Source organism: Ranitomeya variabilis, chromosome 6 (assembly GCF_051348905.1).
Source record: "Ranitomeya variabilis isolate aRanVar5 chromosome 6, aRanVar5.hap1, whole genome shotgun sequence".
Classification (NCBI taxonomy): Eukaryota; Metazoa; Chordata; class Amphibia; order Anura; family Dendrobatidae; genus Ranitomeya; species Ranitomeya variabilis.
The window spans coordinates 576,773,908-576,789,215 of NC_135237.1; positions in this window are offsets into that span (position 1 = coordinate 576,773,908).

The following is a 15,308-nucleotide window of genomic DNA, read 5'->3' on the forward strand; positions in this document are numbered from 1 at the left end:
TTGTTAGAAAAAAATACAAAATTTATTGCTTGGAACTTCGGAGACATGTTGTCAATAGTTTATAGAATAAATGAACAATTTACATTTTACTCAAAAATATCATGAACAATAGGAGAAAATTCAGAGTTTTTATGTATAAAAGGTATATTTTTATTACATATAAAAATCAGTTAAGACAAAAAATTAATGGTAACAATAATGATAAGACAATATATCATTTGTATGGAGATTAACGTGATCCGACCAGGTGGCAGCGCAGCGTGATCGCTACATCAGGGCTGACGATGTAACAAGTTTCAAAAAATTACCACAAAATGGGCATATACAAAAAGGCATGAAATAAAAAAGGGTGCTCTTATTTCATGCATGTGCAACCCAAGCAGGGACATAATATTCCCAGTAATGATGTAAAAGAGGTAAGTATCGTACAAAAAATCAGTTGAAACAATGCACATACAAATACTTATGGTAAAAGGTTAATTACCCATGTTCTCAGACGTCAGACCTGGGAGCGATCACTCTCCCCAACTCAAAAATATATCTATAAAGAGAGAAATCAGACAAACTGAACATTGTGCAGTTTTCTCTTAATTTTTGCTAGAGCTGTGTATCAATCACCTATATATCAATCAATCGTCTATATATCACCTACATATCAATCACCTATATGTCACCTATTTATCACCTATGTATCACTTATGTATCAATCACCTATTTATCACCTACAGAGGGGAAATAAGTATTTGATACACTGTCAATTTTGCACATTTTCCCACCTGCAAAGAATGGAGAGATCTGTAATTTTTATCGTAGGTACATTTCACCTGTGAGACAGAATCTAAAGATAAAATCCAGACAATCACATTGTAGGATTGTTATGTTACATAACTAATTTGCATCATATTGCATGAAATAAGTATTTGATACAATAGAAAAACAGACCTTAATATTTGGTGCAGAAACCTTTGTTTGCGGTTACAGAGGTCAGACGTTTTCTGTAGTTCTTGACCAGTTTGCACACAGCAGGGATTTTGGCCCCCTCCTCCATGCAGATCTACTCCAGATCTTTCAGGTTTCGGGGTTGTCTCTTCGCAGCATTTAGTTTCAGCTCCATCCAAAGACCTTCTATTGGGCTTAGGTCTTGAGACTGGCTAGGTCACTCCAGGACCTTGAAATGCTTTTTACGGAGCCACTTCTTATTTGTGTGTTTCTGGTCATTGTTATGCTGGAAGACCCAAAAACGACCCATCTTCAATGCTCTTACTGAAGGAAGAGGTTGTTGGCCAAAATCTCGCGATATATGACCTCATCCTTCCTCCCTTCATACAATGTAGTCATTCTTTCCCCTTTGCAGAAAAGCACCCCTAAAGTATGATGTTTCTCCCACCATGCTTCACGGTTGTAATGGAGTTCTTGGGGTTGTACTCATCCTTCTTCCACCAAACATGGCGAGTGGCGTTCTTTAAGAGAAACTCAAAAGGTTTCAAATGTTTGCCAGTTTTGATCAAATCAGAGAGTTAATCGATCGGAGACAAGGGCACACAACTAGTGTCTGTTACTGTACGGGCTTGTCTGATCTCAGATGCCCAGGTACACAAGTTTTTATTACAACTTCTAAGATATGAAAAGGAATATTGCTTTACAATATAATAAAAGGAAAAAGTGGCACTCACCAAGATCTTGCTAAATAGTGGTTTGTCCTTTATTGAAGTTTCACAACATGACGACTTTTACATGGAGAGGCGGCAGGTAAGAGGTAAGGTGCGGGGAGTGAGGAGAGGACTACGGCCGTTTCGCGCTTGTGCGCTTCCACGGGTCCAGGTGCACAATTAAAAACGTCATTTCCTTTATAGGGAGTTAGACTTAATGACATAAGTGAACATGAAATACAAAACATAAAAATGTGCATTTTTTGACTCTAAACAGTATAACTCTGGAATAGAATTTAAATTACATAACATATCCTTGACTAATTTCATGATTTCACATTTCAAAGAAAGATCGCCATGTCCAATTTGTCATTGAGACCTATAGGCCCCTGTGCATTAGTTTCAATGATCCACCTCGCCTCACGTTGGAGTAATAATTTATTGTGGTCACCACCCTGGGGTGGATATTTTACCACCTCTAAACCTGCAAATCGCAACAAGTCAGGATTTGAGTTGTGTGAAACTGCCAATTTCCTTGAAAATCCTTCTCCCCAGCTTTCCATGCCTTCTGTAACAAAGAAAGCTGTTATGAATAACACTCATAAAGCTAATGCTAAAATACAATATTATCAAAGATATAGAAGTAGATTTAACCCCTTAAGCCCCGAGGGTGGTTTGCACGTTAATGACCAGGCCAATTTTTACAATTCTGACCACTGTCCCTTTATGAGGTTATAACTCTGGAACGCTTCAACGGATCTTGGCGATTCTGACATTGTTTTCTCGTGACATATTGTACTTCATGTTAGTGGTAAAATTTCTTCGATATAACTTGCGTTTATTTGTGAAAAAAACGAATATTTGGCGAAAATTTGGAAAATTTCGCAATTTTCCAACTTTGAATTTTTATGCCCTTAAATCACAGACATATGTCACACAAAATACTTAATAAATAACATTTCCCACATGTCTACTTTACATCAGCACAATTTTGGAACCAAAATTTTTTTTTGTGACGGAGTTATAAGGGTTAAAAGTTGACCAGCAATTTCTCATTTTTACAACACCATTTTTTTTTAGGGACCACATCTCATTTGAAGTCATTTTGACGGGTCTATATGATAGAAAATACCCAAGTGTGACACCATTCTAAAAACTGCACCCCTCAAGGTACTCAAAACCACTTTCAAGAAGTTTATTAACCCTTCAGGTGTTTCACAGGAATTTTTGGAATGTTTAAATAAAAATGAACATTTAACTTTTTTTCACACAAAATTTATTTCAGCTCCAATTTGTTTTATTTTACCAAGGGTAACAGGAGAAAATAGACCCCAAAAGTTGTTGTACAATTTGTCCTGAGTACGCTGATACCCCATATGTGGGGGTAAACCACAGTTTGGGCGCATGGCAGAGCTTGGAAGCAAAGGAGCGCCATTTGACTTTTCAATGCAAAATTGACTGGAATTGAGATGGGACGCCATGTTGCATTTGGAGAGCCCCTGATGTGCCTAAACATTGAAACCCCTAACAAGTGACACCATTTTGGAAAGTAGACCCCTAAGGAACTTATCTAGATGTGTGGTGAGCACTTTGACCCAACAAGTGCTTTACAGAAGTTTATAATGCAGAGCCGTAAAAATAAAAAATCATATTTTTTCACAAAAATGATCTTTTCACCCCCAATTTTTTATTTTCCCAAGGGTAAGAGAAGAAATTGGACCCCAAAAATTGTTGTGCAATTTGTCCTGAGTACACTGATACCCCATATGTGGGTGTAAACCATTGTTTGGGCGCAGGGCAGAGCTCAGAAGGGAAGGAGCGCCATTTGACTTTTCAATGCAAAATTGACTGGAATTGAGATGGGACGCCATGTTGCGTTTGGAGAGCCCCTAATGTGCCTAAACATTGAAACCCCCCACGAGTGACACCATTTTGGAAAGTAGACCCCTTAAGGAACTTATCTAGATGTGTGTTGAGCACTTTGACCCAACAAGTGCTTCACAGAAGTTTATAATGCAGAGCCGTAAAAATAAAAAATCATATTTTTTCACAAAAATGATCTTTTCACCCCCATTTTTTTATTTCCCCAAGGGTAAGAGAAGAAATTAGACCACAAAAGTTGTTGTGCAATTTGTCCTGAGTACGACGATACCCCATATGTGGGTGTAAACCATTGTTTGGGCGCATAGCAGAGCTCAGAAGGGAAGAAGCGCTATTTTACTTTTCAATGCAAAATTGACTGGAATTAAGATGGGATGCCATGTTGCGTTTGGAGAGCCCCTGATGTGCCTAAACATTAAACCCCCCCACAAGTGACACCATTTTGGAAAGTAGACCCCCTAAGGAACTTATCTAGATGTGTTTTGAGAGCTTTGAACCCCCAAGTGTTTCACTACAGTTTATAACGCAGAGCCGTGAAAATAAAAATTATTTTTTTTTTCACAAAAATGATTTTTTAGCCCCCAGTTTTGTATTTTCACAAGGGTATCAGGATAAATTGGACCCCAAAAGTTGTTGTCCAATTTGTCTGGAGTACGCTGATACCCCATTTGTGGGGGGGGACCACTGTTTGGGCGCATGACAGAGCTCGGAAGGGAAGGAGCGCCATTTGGAATGCAGACTTAAATGGATTGGTCTGCAGGCGTCACGTTGCATTTGCAGAGCCCCTGATGTACCCAAACAGTACAAACCCCCCACAAGTGACCCCATATTGGAAACTAGACCCCCCAAGGAACTTATCTAGATGTGTTGTGAGAACTTTGAACCCCCAAGTGTTTCACTACAGTTTATAACGCAGAGCCGTGAAAATAATTTTTTTTTTTTTTCACAAAAATGAAATTTAGCCCCCAGTTTTGTATTTTCACAAGGGTATCAGGATAAATTGGACCCCAAAAGTTGTTGTCCAATTTGTCCTGAGTACGCTGATACCCCCTATGTGGGGGGGAACCACTGTTTGGGCGCATGACAGAGCTCGGAAGGGAAGGAGCGCCATTTGGAATGCAGACTTAAATGGATTGGTCTGCAGGCGTCACGTGGCATTTGCAGAGCCCCTGATGTACCCAAACAGTACAAACCCCCCACAAGTGACCCCATATTGGAAACTAGACCTCCCAAGGAACTTATCTAGATGTGTTGTGAGAACTTTGAACCCCCAAGTGTTTCACTACAGTTTACAACGCAGAGCCGTGAAAATAAAACATATTTTTTTTCCCACAAAAATGATTTTTAGCCCCCCAAATTTTTATTTTCCCAAGGATAACAAGAGAACTTGGACCACAGAAGTTGTTGTTCAATTTGTCCCTAGTACGCTGATACCCCATGTGTTGGGGTAAACCCCTTTTTGGACGCACGGGAGAGCTCGGAAGGGAAGGAGCACTGTTTTACTTTTTCAACGCAGAATTGGCTGGTAGGGTTGAGCGAAACGGGTCGATCATTTTCAAAAGTCGCCGACTTTTGGCTAAGTCGGCGTCTCATGAAACCCGATCCGACCCCTGTGCTTGTCGGCCATGCGGTACGCGACTTTCGCGCCAAAGTCGCGTTTCAATGACGCGAAAAGCGCCATTTCTCAGCCAATGAAGGTGAACGCAGAGTGTGGGCAGCGTGATGACATAGATCCTGGTCCCCACCATCTTAGAGAAGGGCATTGCAGTGATTGGCTTGCTGTCTGCGGCGTCACAGGGGCTATAAAGGGGCGTTCCCGCCGACCGCCATCTTACTGCTGCTGATCTGAGCTTAGGGACAGGTTGCTGCCGCTTCGTCAGAAGCAGGGAGAGCGTTAGGCAGGGTCCACTAACCACCAAACCGCTTGTGCTGCAGCGATTTGCACTGTCCAACACCACCTTCGGTGTGCAGGAACAGTGGAAGCTATTTTTTTTTTTTCCCCTCAGCGCTGTAGCTCATTGGGCTGCCCTAGAAGGCTCCGTGATAGCTGTATTGCTGTGTGTACGCCACTGTGCAAACCAACTGCTTTTTTCAAAGCACATATCCTCTTGTTCCTTCCTTTCTGCACAGCTATCTTTTTTGTTTGTCCACACTTTTTATTTAATTTGTGCATCAGTCCACTCCTATTGCTGCCTGCCATACCTGGCTTAGATTACTGCAGGGAGATAGTAATTGTAGGACAGTCCCTGTTTTTTTTTTTTTTTTTTTTTTGTGGGAGATTAAGATTGGCATTTCTGCTACAGTGCCATCCCTGTGTGTGCCATCTCTCACTGAGTGGGCCATAGAAAGCCTATTTATTTTTTCCGTGATTTGTGTTCTAAATTCTACCTCAACACAAAAACACTACATCAATCAGTGGGAGAAAAATATTGGCCTCAGTCAGGGCTTGTGTGTCACTGCTGTGTGTGCTATCTCTCATTCAGTGGGCTATAGCAAGCCTATTTATTTTATTTTTTTTTTAAATATTATTTGGTTTCTAAAGTCTCCCTGAAAAAAAAAAAAAAACCTAAAAAAACAGTGGGAGAGTAATATTGCCCTTTCAGCTTGTGTGCCAGTCTTGACTCCTGGGTGTGCCACCTCTCTCTCTCATACAGTGGGCCATAGAAAGGCTATTTTTTTTTTTGGTTTTTTTAATATTATTTGGTTTCTAAAGTCTCCCTGAAAAAAAAAAAAAAAACATAAAAAAACAGTGGGAGAGTAATATTGCCCTTTCAGCTTGTGTGCCAGTCTTGACTCCTGGGTGTGCCACCTCTCTCCCTCTCATTCAGTGGGCCATAGAAAGCCTATTTATTTTTTTTTTTAAATATTATTGGGTTTCTAAAGTCTCCCTTAAAAAACAAAAAATACATAAAAAAACAGTGGGAGAGTAATATTGCCCTTTCAGCTTGTGTGCCAGTCTTGACTCCTGGGTGTGCCACCTCTCTCTCTCATTCAGTGGGCCATAGAAAGCCTTTTTTTTTTTTTTTTTTTTTTTAAATATTATTGGGTTTCTAAAGTCTCCCTTAAAAAACAAAAAATACATAAAAAAACAGTGGGAGAGTAATATTGCCCTTTCAGCTTGTGTGCCAGTCTTGACTCCTGGGTGTGCCACCTCTCTCCCTCTCATTCAGTGGGCCATAGAAAGGCTATTTTTTTTTTGTTTTTTTTAATATTATTTGGTTTCTAAAGTCTCCCTGAAAAAAAAAAAAAAACATAAAAAAACAGTGGGAGAGTAATATTGCCCTTTCAGCTTGTGTGCCAGTCTTGACTCCTGGGTGTGCCACCTCTCTCCCTCTCATTCAGTGGGCCATAGAAAGCCTATTTTTTTTTTTTTTTAAATATTATTGGGTTTCTAAAGTCTCCCTTAAAAAACAAAAAATACATAAAAAAACAGTGGGAGAGTAATATTGCCCTTTCAGCTTGTGTGCCAGTCTTGACTCCTGGGTGTGCCACCTCTCTCCCTCTCATTCAGTGGGCCATAGAAAGCCTATTTATTTTTTTTTTTAAATATTATTGGGTTTCTAAAGTCTCCCTTAAAAAACAAAAAATACATAAAAAAACAGTGGGAGAGTAATATTGCCCTTTCAGCTTGTGTGCCAGTCTTGACTCCTGGGTGTGCCACCTCTCTCCCTCTCATTCAGTGGGCCATAGAAAGCCTATTTATTTTTTTTTTAAAATATTATTGGGTTTATAAAGTCTCCCTTAAAAAACAAAAAATACATAAAAAAACAGTGGGAGAGTAATATTGCCCTTTCAGCTTGTGCGCCAGTCTTGACTCCTGGGTGTGCCACCTCTCTCTCTCTAATTGTGGGCCATAGAAAGCCTTTTTTTTTTTTTTTTTTTAATATTATTTGGTTTCTAAAGTCTCCCTGAGAAAAAAATAAAAATAAATTAGGTGGGAGATTAATATTGACATTAGTGCTTGAGTGACAGTCCTGCGTGTGTGTCATCTCTGTGATTTTGTGCCACAGAAAACAGAGTGTGTAACATTGTGCCTGATTTTCCTTGTGGTCTCACCAACCTGTTAAGGGATATTGAAATCATACTGAAGTTATAGCTCACCGTGTAAGTTGTTTGACAGCAACAAATAAAGTTACTTTGGTTAAGATTTTAAAACAATGAGGAAGTCTGGTGCAAGAGGTCGTCGTGGGCGTTCATTGTCAGCTGGTAATGATGGTAGTGGTAGTGGAGCATCAGGTGGTCGTGGGGATAAAAATATTCCACCTAAGTCTGGAGCTGTGGAGCCAGTTTCGTCGTCAGGCTACACAAGGCCTCGAACGCTCTCTTTTCTGGGAGTAGGAAAACCGCTTTTAAAGGCGGAGCAGCAACAGCAAGTTTTGGCTTACATTGCAGACTCAGCCTCTAGCTCTTTTGCCTCCTCTTCCGAAACTGGTAAATGTAAAAGCAGCGCGTCGCTTGTGGATGTTCACGGTCAGGGACAAGTCGCTTCCTTGTCCTCCTCAGCAAAAACTACAACAAGAGAGAAGGATGCAGCAGGCGACACAACGGGTCACTCCATGGAGCTCTTTACACATACCGTCCCTGGCTTAGAAAGTGAAACATTTAACAGGCCATGCCCATTACAAGTATATTCTGACATGGAGTGCACTGATGCACAGCCACAGCCAGAGTACTATGCTGCTCCTTTGACTCAGACCACCACATTGCCCTCTCAGGGTACAGATCCACAATCAGACCCTGATGAGACTATGTTGCCCCGCCACGAACGCTATACCACCGACCGACACAGTGACACAGACGAAGTTGCACACGAGCTCGAAGAGGAGGTAATAGATGACCCAGTTATTGACCCCGATTGGCAGCCATTGGGGGAACAGGGTGCAGGCGGCAGTAGTTCAGAAGCGGAGGTGGAGGAGGGGCCGCAGCAGGCATCAACATCGCAACAGGTTCCATCTGCCGGGCCCGTATCTGGCCCAAAACGCGTGTCAAAGCCAAAACCTGTTGGAGCACAGCGTTGCCATCCGGTTAAAGCTCAGTCTGCAATCCCTGAAAAGGGATCCGAGTCTAGGAAGAGTGCAGTCTGGCATTTTTTTAAACAACATCCAACTGATGAGCGCAAAGTCATCTGTCAAAAATGTTCAACTAGCTTAAGCAGAGGTCAGAATCTGAAAAGTCTAAATACTAGTTGCATGCATAGACACTTAACCACCATGCATTTTCAAGCCTGGACTAACTACCAAACGTCCCTCAAGGTTGTAGCACCCTCGGCCAATGAAGCTAGTCAGCAACGCAACATCCCTTCCGTCACTGTAAGGCCACCATTTTCTGCACCACCGGCAGTATCTGTGCAGGTTTCTTTGCCAGCCAAAAGCAGTCAGGGTCAGGGAACCACCAGTTTTGTAGGAGGAAATATTGCATCTAGGGCACCGGCGGAAACAATACCGTCTCCAACCGTCTCTCAGTCTGCCATGTACACCGGCACACCCGAAAGTTCCACGATCTCCAGCTCTCCAGTCCAGCTCACCCTACATGAGACTCTGGTTAGAAAAAGGAAGTACTTATCCTCGCATCCGCGTACACAGGGTTTTAACGCCCACATAGCTAGACTAATCTCGTTAGAGATGATGCCCTACCGGTTAGTTGAAAGCGAAGCTTTCAAAGCCCTGATGGAGTACGCTGAACCACGATACGAGCTACCCAGTCGACACTTTTTTTCCAGAAAAGCCATCCCAGCCCTGCACCAGCATGTTAAACAGCGCATCGTCCATGCACTCAGGCAATCTGTGAGTACAAAGGTGCACCTGACTACAGATGCATGGACCAGTAGGCATGGCCAGGGACGTTATGTGTCCATCACGGCACACTGGGTGAATGTGGTGGATGCAGGGTCCACAGGCGACATCAATTTAGGGACAGTTGTGCCTAGCCCACGGTCTAGGAAACAGTTGGCTGTAGGCGTTCGCACCCCCTCCTCCTCCTCCTCCTCGTCCTCCTGCAGAAGCTACAGCTCTTCCACAGAACGCAGTCTGCCAACCACTCCATCGGCAGATGACACTGTTGCACACCAGTTGTCCCATTATGGGCCAGCTACTGCCAAGCGTCAGCAGGCTGTATTGGCTATGAAGTGCTTGGGCGACAACAGACACACCGCGGAAGTTCTGTCCGAGTTCTTGCAACAAGAAACGCAGTCGTGGCTGGGCACAGTAGATCTTGAGGCAGGCAAGGTAGTGAGTGATAACGGAAGGAATTTCATGGCTGCCATCTCCCTTTCCCAACTGAAACACATTCCTTGCCTGGCTCACACCTTAAACCTGGTGGTGCAGTGCTTATTGAAAACTTATCCTGGGTTCTCCGACCTGCTCCTCAAAGTGCGTGCACTTTGCTCACATATCCGACGTTCGCCTGTACACGCCAGCCGTATGCAGACCTATCAGCGGTCTTTGAACCTTCCCCAGCATCGCCTAATCATAGACGTTGCAACAAGGTGGAACTCAACACTGCACATGCTTCAGAGACTGTGCGAACAGAGGCGTGCTGTTATTTGTGGGAGGATACACGGGCAGGCAGTAGGATGGCAGACATGGAGTTGTCAGGTGTGCAGTGGTCTAAGATACAAGACATGTGTCAAGTCCTTCAGTGTTTTGAGGAATGCACACGGCTGGTTAGTGCAGACAACGCCGTAATAAGCATGAGCATCCCCCTAATGCGTCTGCTGATGCAAAGTTTGACGCACATAAAGGAGCAGGCGTCTGCACCAGAGGAAGAGGAAAGCCTTGATGACAGTCAGCCATTGTCTGGTCAGGGCAGTGTACAGGACGAGGTAGCGGGCGAAGAGGAGGTGGAGGACGAGGAGGATGATGGGGATGAGTATATTTTTAATGCCGAACCTTTCCCGGGGGCACAGGAAATTGGTTGCGTGTCACGGCCGGGTTCTGGTTTTTTGAGGGACACAAGTGACGTAGATTTGCCTGCAACTGCCCCTCAACCAATCACAACCGGAGATTTGACAACTGGAACTTTGGCCCACATGGCGGATTATGCCTTACGTATCCTAAAAAGGGACACACGCATTACGAAAATGATGAATGATGACGATTACTGGTTGGCCTGCCTCCTTGATCCACGCTATAAAGGCAAATTGCAAAATATTATGCCACATGAGAACTTGGAACTAATATTAGCAACCAAACAATCAACTCTTGTTGACCGTTTGCTTCAGGCATTCCCAGCACACAGCGCACGTGATCGTTCTCACACGAGCTCCAGGGGGCAGCAGACTAGGAGTGTTAGGGGTGCACACATCAGAAGTGGCGTTGGACAGAGGGGTTTTCTGACCAGGTTGTGGAGTGATTTTGCTATGACCGCAGACAGGACAGGTACTGCTGCATCAATTGAAAGTGACAGGAGACAACATTTGTCCAGTATGGTTACTAACTATTTTTCATCCCTTATCGATGTTCTCCCTCAACCGTCATTCCCATTTGATTACTGGGCCTCCAAATTAGACACCTGGCCAGAATTGGCAGAATATGCATTGCAGGAGCTTGCTTGCCCGGCAGCAAGTGTCCTATCAGAAAGAGTATTCAGTGCTGCAGGTTCAATATTAACCGAAAAAAGGACTCGTCTGGCTACCCAAAATGTTGACGATCTAACATTCATTAAAATGAACCACAACTGGATTTCGAAATCTTTTGCCCCACCTTGCCCGGCCGACACCTAGCTTTCCTATGAAAGGCTCTTGCCTGTGAATTACTTTTCTAATGTCTAATTTGCTGCAGCTGATTGTACAGCATACGACATGTTTACACCTCCCTAAATGGCCAAACTCCCCACACGGGGCCGTGGTATCGCGACTTGGCGCAAGCACCCGTGAGACTGCTGTTTGTCTGAAGAGGTGGGTGTGCTCGCTTTTGGTTGACGGCATTGCTACTGGGTCCCTCATAGTACAATGTAGTGTCTCTGGCGGTGGTGGTGCGCACCCAACGTCAGACACACCGTTGTAACATGAGGGGCCCTGGGGCGGTCCCGCCGGCCTCTAGAGAGTTCCCCCCTACCCCAGCTCAAAATGTGCTCTACCACATGCAAAATTATGTCGCACAGCTCCACCAATCTTTAGTCTATTCGCTGACATCATTCAATGTCTGGCACTGACAATACAAATTTGTAGACATCTATGATGCAACTTAAAGTAGTCTGTGTCTGTGTCCTATATTGGCACCATTAAATAGTTACTGCCAAATTACTATGTCAGAAACTCAGCAGATGAGCCCACCCCTGTACCTAAGTATGCCACCTTTTTTTTTGTTTTGGTTGTTTTGCGAGACATTAACATCTATTTATATTTTGGGAGTACTGGGACAGACACTCCTTGCACTACTCCTCCACTCACCACCAAGCTGCCCGTGTATCCATGTAACCGCTGTAAAACTGCCATGAGCCTATTGTTTGTTATTTTAGGCCTTTGAAGCCTGTCTGCGGTCCCTCCTTCCACTAGTCCTCCACTGACCAGACCACTGCTGCCCGTGTACCCCTGGAACCAATTATAAAGTGCCTACAGCCAGCCCATTTTTTTATGTTAGGCCTTTGAAGCCTGTCTGCGGTCCCTCCTTCCACTAGTCCTCCACTGGCCAGACCACTGCTGCCCGTGTACCCCTGGAACCAATTATAAAGTGCCTACAGCCAGCCCATTTTTTTATGTTAGGCCTTTGAAGCCTGTCTGCGGTCCCTCCTTCCACTAGTCCTCCACTGGCCAGACCACTGCTGCCCGTGTACCCCTGGAACCAATTATAAAGTGCCTACAGCCAGCCCATTTTTTTATGTTAGGCCTTTGAAGCCTGTCTGCGGTCCCTCCTTCCACTAGTCCTCCACTGACCAGACCACTGCTGCCCGTGTACCCCTGGAACCAATTATAAAGTGCCTACAGCCAGCCCATTTTTTTATGTTAGGCCTTTGAAGCCTGTCTGCGGTCCCTCCTTCCACTAGTCCTCCACTGGCCAGACCACTGCTGCCCGTGTACCCCTGGAACCAATTATAAAGTGCCTACAGCCAGCCCATTTTTTTATGTTAGGCCTTTGAAGCCTGTCTGCGGTCCCTCCTTCCACTAGTCCTCCACTGACCAGACCACTGCTGCCCGTGTACCCCTGGAACCAATTATAAAGTGCCTACAGCCAGCCCATTTTTTTATGTTAGGCCTTTGAAGCCTGTCTGCGGTCCCTCCTTCCACTAGTCCTCCACTGGCCAGACCACTGCTGCCCGTGTACCCCTGGAACCAATTATAAAGTGCCTACAGCCAGCCCATTTTTTTATGTTAGGCCTTTGAAGCCTGTCTGCGGTCCCTCCTTCCACTAGTCCTCCACTGGCCAGACCACTGCTGCCCGTGTACCCCTGGAACCAATTATAAAGTGCCTACAGCCAGCCCATTTTTTTATGTTAGGCCTTTGAAGCCTGTCTGCGGTCCCTCCTTCCACTAGTCCTCCACTGACCAGACCACTGCTGCCCGTGTACCCCTGGAACCAATTATAAAGTGCCTACAGCCAGCCCATTTTTTTATGTTAGGCCTTTGAAGCCTGTCTGCGGTCCCTCCTTCCACTAGTCCTCCACTGGCCAGACCACTGCTGCCCGTGTACCCCTGGAACCAATTATAAAGTGCCTACAGCCAGCCCATTTTTTTATGTTAGGCCTTTGAAGCCTGTCTGCGGTCCCTCCTTCCACTAGTCCTCCACTGGCCAGACCACTGCTGCCCGTGTACCCCTGGAACCAATTATAAAGTGCCTACAGCCAGCCCATTTTTTTATGTTAGGCCTTTGAAGCCTGTCTGCGGTCCCTCCTTCCACTAGTCCTCCACTGACCAGACCACTGCTGCCCGTGTACCCCTGGAACCAATTATAAAGTGCCTACAGCCAGCCCATTTTTTTATGTTAGGCCTTTGAAGCCTGTCTGCGGTCCCTCCTTCCACTAGTCCTCCACTGGCCAGACCACTGCTGCCCGTGTACCCCTGGAACCAATTATAAAGTGCCTACAGCCAGCCCATTTTTTTATGTTAGGCCTTTGAAGCCTGTCTGCGGTCCCTCCTTCCACTAGTCCTCCACTGACCAGACCACTGCTGCCCGTGTACCCCTGGAACCAATTATAAAGTGCCTACAGCCAGCCCATTTTTTTATGTTAGGCCTTTGAAGCCTGTCTGCGGTCCCTCCTTCCACTAGTCCTCCACTGGCCAGACCACTGCTGCCCGTGTACCCCTGGAACCAATTATAAAGTGCCTACAGCCAGCCCATTTTTTTATGTTAGGCCTTTGAAGCCTGTCTGCGGTCCCTCCTTCCACTAGTCCTCCACTGACCAGACCACTGCTGCCCGTGTACCCCTGGAACCAATTATAAAGTGCCTACAGCCAGCCCATTTTTTTATGTTAGGCCTTTGAAGCCTGTGCGGTCCCTCCTTCCACTAGTCCTCCACTGGCCAGACCACTGCTGCCCGTGTACCCCTGGAACCAATTATAAAGTGCCTACAGCCAGCCCATTTTTTTATGTTAGGCCTTTGAAGCCTGTCTGCGGTCCCTCCTTCCACTAGTCCTCCACTGGCCAGACCACTGCTGCCCGTGTACCCCTGGAACCAATTATAAAGTGCCTACAGCCAGCCCATTTTCTTATGTTAGGCCTTTGAAGCCTGTCTGCGGTCCCTACTTTAAATACTCCTCCACTCACCACCAAGCTGCCTGCCCGTCTATCCATGTAACCGCTGTAAAACTGCAATGAGCCTATTGTTTGTTATTTTAGGCCTTTGATAGCCTGTCTGCGGCCCCTACTTGCAATACTCCTCCACTGACCACAATGCTGCCTGGAGTGCCTGCCTGTGTATCCATGTAACCGATGTAAAACTGCCATGAGTGCCTACTGTTTGGTATTTTAGGCCTTTGATAGCCTGTCTGCAGCCCCTACTTGCAATACTCCTCCACTGACCACACCAATGCTGCCCGTGTACCCCTGGAACCTATTTAAAAGTTCATAGAGCCTAGTTATATATTTTATTTACTATTAATAAGGCCATGATGGACTACGCTGTACCACGCTACAAGCTAACCAGTCGACACTTCTTTTGCGAGAAAAGCCATCCCAACCCTCCACCAGCATGTAGAAGACCGCATTGTCCATGCACTCTGGCAATCTGTGAGTACAAAGGTGAACCTGACAACAGACGCATGGACCTGTAGGCATGGCCACGGAAGATTACGTGTCCATTACGGCGCAATGGGTTAATGTGTTGGATGCATGGTCCACAGGGGACAGCCTACTAAGTCTGTCTGCAGTCCCTAATTCAAATTGTCCTCCACTGTCTAAATCGGAGCTTCCACCTTCTGGCTTTCGGCCTATAGTATCAGAAATTAAACTGCATTTGGCCTTCAACTTTGGTTAGGGCCTACTAACGGCTTCTGCCCCTCCCTGGTGTTGCCCTCAACTAAATAAAGCTGAGCTTCAACCTTCTGCTCCAAATTACCATTTTAAAAAATGCAATAGGCTTTTCCGGCCTACTAAAGGTGTCTGTCTGTGTGCCCCTGCCTGGTGTTGTCCTCAACTGAATAAAGCTGAGCTTCAACCTTCCGGCTCTCATTAAGTGGTTTTTAAAAAACAAAATGGTGGTTAGGGCCTACTAACGGCTTCTGCCCCTCCCTGGTGTTGCCCTCAACTAAATAAAGCTGAGCTTCAACCTTCTGCTCCAAATTACCATTTTAAAAAATGCAATAGGCTTTTCCGGCCTACTAAAGGTGTCTGTCTGTGTGCCCCT